Consider the following 6,547-nt stretch of genomic DNA (forward strand, 5'->3'; position numbering starts at 1 on the left):
TTATCAAATAACAACAAAATGCTACAGTAGCATTTCACCAAAATTTTTACCATCTAAACGGTACCTAGCTACAACCAGTACAGAGAATAGAAGGTCACAATGCAAGAGGCCTGTGAGAGAGAGTGAGGTGACGGTGACACACATGCACACACACGCAGGCACGCAGCCATACGATGCAATCCGACCAGTCAGCAACACGTACGCGCGCGCGGTCGACGTCAAACCCGCTCGTGTGATGGGTGATGCAATCATGCATGGTGTCTGGTGGTGGTGGGTAGGAGGAGTACTAGTACATGCCGCTCGCCGCTCGCGACCTCGGGAGGCGTGCCCGGCCCTGGCGGCCCATATCATGTCGAGGACGGCGAGGACTCGAGGAGGAGGACGAGAGCAGTGGCGCGGAGCATGAGGACGAGATGGCTTCTCTCTCGTCTCGTCCTGGTCCTCCTGCGGCGATTGGTGCCTGCTCGTGGCTTGCATTGTGGGGCCAGCGCCACAGCCCTCGCTGTAGTGCCTAGTGGCTGGCAAGTGGCAACTTGGGCGGACCAAAGGGAATAGATGGAACCCGTCGCTGCTGCTAGTGCATGCGGCGGGGCCCACGGGCTTTATTTCACCGTCTTCTTCCTCGGTCCGCATCCCCACGCGGCGGCACGGCTACCGGAGCGCGGCGAGGCCGGACGAGACGGAGTCCGGGCCGTGTTTAGTTCGGGCCGCGCCGCCTGAAAATGTAGAGCAGCATTTTGTTTGTATTCGATAATAATTGTTCAAATATTAACTAATTAGGCTCAAAATATTCGTCTCACAAAGTACAATCAAACTGTGTAATTAGTTTTTGATTTTGTTTATATTTAGTACTTCATGCATGTATCGTAAATTTGATGTGACGGGAAATCTTCTTTTTGCATTATGCCAAATTCATGAAAGCGGGGGAACTAAACATGGCCCGGTGGTCTGCTCTGGTCTGGTGATGTCAAACAGGCGTCCAAGTATCCGTCAGATTTCCCAGCTCCATGACTTGCCGCCACCACGGTCACGGCCACGCACAGGCGCACAGGGCCTCTCACCGTGTAGAAGCACAGGTAGCTAGATCACTGATGTCCCATGCCATCCATGCAACAAGAGAAGAAACCAGGAACGAAACCAGCAATGCAAGTGGACAAGAGAAGAGGCCGGCATCGCGGTGTGGTGTGTGTTTCTGCCCTGCCGAGATTGTCGGCCGGCCATGCATGCTCTCAGCTGCACTTGCTCTCTCTCTCTCTCAAGTTTGACCACGACCTTATCGGAGTCCGTACCACAAACTGCTCGTTCGCTTTCATGCTGTGAGCCTCTGACCCGCGCCCGGCCCGCCTTATCTGTTTTCTTCGCCTCAAAGCCATCGATGATTAGCAGTAGTATTGCGTCGTGATGAGCTCAGCCTTGTTTAGTTTCACCCCAACTTCTAAAAAGTTTACTTATCACATCGAATGTTTGCGGCCCGTGTATGGACCATTAAATATAGACGAAAAGAAAAACTAATTGCACAGTTTAGTGGGAAATTGCGAGACGAACGTTTTGAGCCTAATTAGTCCATGTTTGAACACTATTTGCCAAATAAAAACGAACGTGCTACAGTAGCCCCAAAATCCAAATTCCTACAACTAAACAAGGGCTCAGTATAACATCACGCTAAATCACTTTTCTAATCACAGCATCGGTTCATGGGGTAAGCTAGCTTTTCTGTCATCGAGCACCGGGCGCGAGGATTAGTTTTTGCACGATCTATGGAAACCTGGTAGGGCGAGTGGCGACCGATGTCGAAGCCGAAGCGAGTGAGTACTCAGGCAGTTATCTTGATCGTATCAGCTATGTTCATGATATAGTGTTTTTCTCTCACAATAAAATAATAGTATCAGCCGACTTATAAGTCACAGAAAAGATGAAGCAAACAGGGTGAATAGCGACAGCAGGGGGCATCACATATCAATGGAGCTGTACTGAACAAGGTGGATCGATCGAGAGGCGCAGGGCACCAGGTTGATAGGTCTCTGTGGGCGCATGCATTAGGTACTCCGGCTATCTACTCCCTTCGTCTAAAAAAACGCAATTCTAGTTTGAAATCTGAACACGACGCGTGTCTAGGTTAGGTTAGAATTGTGTTTTGTTGTAGACAGAGGAAGTAGCCCAGTAGCATAGCAACCGCAGGAGTAGTGCATGCATTGTCGGTCTCTGAGCATTTCGCAGCGCTGATGAGTGTCGTTGTTACCTTGTCCAACGTGTTCAGATTCAAAGCTAGAATTGTGTTTTGACGGAGGGAGTAGCCCAGTAGCATAGCAACTGCAGGAGTAGTGCATGCATTGTATGTCTCTGAGCATTTCGGAGCGCTGATGGGTGTCGTTCACTACTACAGAAGTTAACTGTAGGTGCGGCTCTAGAGTCTCTGTAGGGACGGCTGCGCCAGGCGCCCTTCCTAAGGTGTTCCTATAGAGGGTGCCTCTGTAGGGGCGGTTTTCTGGCCGCCCTACAGTGCCCTCTGTAGGGGCGGCTGGTGTTTTCAGCCGCCCCTACAGTGCCCTTTGTAGGGGTGACTGGTAATATCAACCGCCCCTATAGTGGACTTCTGTAAGGGCGGCTGTATCACCAGCCGCCCCTGCTATGTGTATTTGTAAGGGCGGTTCAATCAAGAACCACCCATACAGTAGTTTTTTCAGCAAAAAAAATAATAATTCAAATTCAAATCTGACCACACACACATATATATATATAATTCAAATTTGAATCTGACCGCCACAAATATACATATATACATCCACAAACACAAGACCATTATTTAGAACAACATCACAAGTCATAATTCACAAAAGTCCATCATTACATCATAGTGTTAGGAAATAAGATAGGAAACAAGAACTAGCAAAGACAAGAATCACCTTTCCATCATATTCCTTTCTAGCAAGTGTTAGATATTAGAGGGGTTTTGAGCCAATTTGTACAACAGCATGGACCTCTGGAGCAATGTAAGCTGGTGTCCTGACAGTTGATTTTGGTTGAGAGTGCAACACAAAGGACTGAAAAAAACATAGTATAATTTATAGTGTTCATTTATCGGCAAGCTGCTTACTGAAGTTTATAATTTGCAATAACTAATCACACGTTAGTTGGAGAGAACTATATACCATTGAATGACAATAGCTAACTCCTGAAATCAGTTGTTGGAAGAAGAATCTTGACTAAGAGGAGAACAAATAACTGTCATTAGAAGTACATATCTTAGGCAATATGAAAGACTCCCATGTAGTAAAGCTGATATACCTCATCCTCACTAAATCTTCCAGCATTGCAGACCCTTTCAAATAGCTCACCACCACCGGCATATATTCCATAACTATGGCCAAATGTGTGGGAATATGTAAGCTTCATGAGAGAACTACGTTGGCAGCATTATAAAGAGGTCTCCAATTAGTTGAGACTTGAGAGGAATGAAGTTACTGCTAGAATCATAAATTGACTCATACTTGCTGCAGCCAATTTCATCCCAAAGAAGCCAGTTGCAAGGAACACTGCTTAAAGGCGTGCTGCTATGAAATGCTGAAGAAAACTGATCATCCTACGTTGTTAAATTACATGAGTATATTCATTTGTTTGGGTTAAACAGAGATATATATTGACTTCCTGCTTAGCAAAACTACTGTCTCCATGGGTTAAACAATCAATAAATCATCTGCAGATCAAGATCACTAGCTAGCTGCTATCATGTAACTACAAATCTATTACTTTTAACTGTTGCCGCACCGCACTAAGACGTCACTGTCAGTTTGGATATGGAGTAAATGAAATCAGAGCTTAACATACTTTTCTGTAATGAAGTCTGGATCCACCGTAGTCGCCGCCGTCACAAGCTCCTGGGATGAGCGCCGCCACCGAAAGAGGTCCCTGGCCGCGCCGCAGCCGGAGGGGACGCGCCCTGAGTCGATCCGGGCTCCAGGCCCCACGCCACCGCCGGAGGTGCCGCGCCCTCGTGTCATCTCACACCCTCGCCTCTGCCGCTGGCTGCCCGGCTTGCTGCACGCCGCACAGATGCGCGTAGTGCGTGTAGGGAGGTCGACGCGGAGGCGGGCAGGGCAGGTCGCAGGTGGTGTGGAAGCAAGAGAGTGTGTGGGTGGCGGCGGCGGCGGCGAGAACGAAAAGCAAGAGGACTACGCGACGAAGAGAAACGAGAGAGAGACTGGGCGGCGACGGTGGGAATGAGAGAGATTGGGAAATTTTGTAACGGTGGGGCGGGTTAGGGTTTGAACTGCGTCTCGTTTGCACCGTCGAATTTTGATCAAACGGCCAAGATAGAGGCATCCTTCTGTTCGGGCTGAGTGGTTGTGGGCTGAATACGTGGAATGGGCTAAATTTAAAGTTGTTTTTGTCCTTTTTTATTTTATTTTTCTTTTTTATAGATGGCACGGTAGGGGCGGCTGGTGATTGAGCCGCCCCTACATATCAGCCCCAACTGTAGGGGCGGCTCAGGTTACCAGCCGCCCCTACAGTGCCATCTGTAGGGGCGGCTGGGCTGCTAGGGCCTGAGGACACCCACTGTAGGGGGACCCCCAACTCAGATCTCCCTACAGTAAAAATGCTCCCGCTCCTAGTGTGAGAATCTGGCGTAGTGGTTGTTATTCTAGCTGAATTATTGTGAGAAAAAATACTGTTTTAAATTAAAAAAAAAAAGAAATCCGAACAAACGGCTTTCGTGACCAGCCGAACGGCACAGCCGGCTGGCTTGTGGCCGGAAGCGTGAAAGTACGAAGCGCAGAGCAGAATTTACGCTCGTGAACGATCTGGAATCGATCGGATCCTCCTCCTGTCACTGATCAGCTGATCTGAGTAGGAGTACTGTGGTCGGTCTGTCGAGAAATTAGGGCGTTGAGTTATTTGTCGCTTATAAAATTCATATCACATCAAATATTTAGATACTAATAATGGGCATTAAATATAGATTAATTATAAAACCAATTACATAGATGGAGGCTAATTTGCGAGACGAATTTTTAAGCCTAATTAATCTGTCATTAGCACATGTTTACTGTAGCACCACGTTGTCAAATTATGGACTAATTAGACTTAAAAGATTCGTCTCGTAAATTAGTCACAAGTTGTGTAATTAGTTTTGTAATTAGTTTATATTTAATATTTTATGCTTGTATCTAAATATTCGATATGATGGAAATTTTTAGCCCGTGGAGTAACCGCTACACGCAGAAATTAGTCCATGTTTAGTTGGTGGAAAGTTGGAAATTTAGCTACGGTAGCACTTTCGTTTTTATTTAGCAATTAGTGTTCAATCATGGACTAATTAGACTCAAAACGTTCGTCTCGCGATTTCCAACCAAACTGTACAATTAGTTTTTCGTCTACATTTAATGCTCCATACACGTATCATAAGATTCAATGTAATAGATACTGTAGCACTTTTTGAGTAAACTTTTCACGAACTAAACAAGGGCTTAATCGAGCTAGCTAGTCTGAACCCTAGCTTGCTCAACCGTAGGCTGGTCGTCACAGACGAACAACCCATTGGGCATTGGGCGTCGCAGGATGCGGTACGGAACGGATCGTATCGTATCGTACGCACAACACATCCATGTGTCGTACGAGTACTAGCAAGCAAGCAAGCCAGCAGGCACATATCCCATGCCTTCGTCGCCTCGTCTGCGTGTCTCGTCTCATCCATCACCAGAGTTGCACTGCAAGCCGGATGCTATGGGGATGGCTTGCTTCCATGTCGGCATGTCGCCGCCGCGTTCCGCCCCGACGACTGCGACGAGCTGGGCTGCCTGCTGGCCGGGCAGCGGCACCCACGTCGGCGAACGGCGGCGGGGTCAAAGGCCATCATCTCTACTTCGTGGCGAACGGCGACGGGGTCAAAGGCCATCATCTGCCTTGTCTAGTTTCAAAAAGTTTTTTCAAAAAATGTTATATTAGCTATCACATCGAATCTTGCGATACGTATATGGAACATTAAATGTAGATAAAAAAAAGCTAATTGCACGGTTTGGTTGGAAATCACGAGACGAACGTTTTGAGCATAATTAGTCCATGATTGAATACTAATTGTCAAATAAAAACAAAAGTGCTACAGTAGCCGGATTTTCAAAATTCACCCAACTAAACAAGGCATATCTGTCTATCGCTGGTGGTCATGGGTGCGGCTGAGCCCTGGACCAGCGAGCGTCGTCGTCGCCTCTGCTGCACCTGCACCTGCATCGGCATCGGCATCGGCACGGCAGCGATGAGCGCGAGCGTGGAGATGCAGTGGTCACTCTACTATCTGCAATTCTGCATGCTACAGCGCAAAGCGCGCGTATCATATGACACACTACACACCTGTGTCTACATAGCAGTAGCTGGTGTTGGATATAATATAGACTTGACCCATATAATATTTAATAAATTAAATAAAACTCTATGATACGTAATATTAAGCGTTGTATGATTTAATATTATATGTGATTTTGACTGAACGTTGACTCAATTTATATGGTTGGAAATTATTCATCTAAATTAAAAAGCTGAGAAAAGGACAAAG

The 6,547-nt window shown here is 46.9% G+C and overlaps 1 long non-coding RNA gene across 1 annotated transcript; it reads right to left on the reverse strand.

Annotated features, from left to right (window-relative positions):
• Positions 1–2,944: 2,944 nt before the first annotated feature.
• LOC136509340 (uncharacterized) lies at positions 2,945–3,963 on the reverse strand. The gene is made up of 3 exons (XR_010772317.1): positions 3,826–3,963; positions 3,150–3,358; positions 2,945–3,041 (listed from the first exon to the last, which is right to left on the reverse strand). It is a non-coding gene; the product is annotated as an uncharacterized lncRNA (long non-coding RNA).
• Positions 3,964–6,547: the final 2,584 nt, after the last annotated feature.

The sequence above is a fragment of the Miscanthus floridulus genome, chromosome 1 (assembly GCF_019320115.1).
Source record: "Miscanthus floridulus cultivar M001 chromosome 1, ASM1932011v1, whole genome shotgun sequence".
NCBI lineage: Eukaryota > Viridiplantae > Streptophyta > Magnoliopsida > Poales > Poaceae > Miscanthus > Miscanthus floridulus.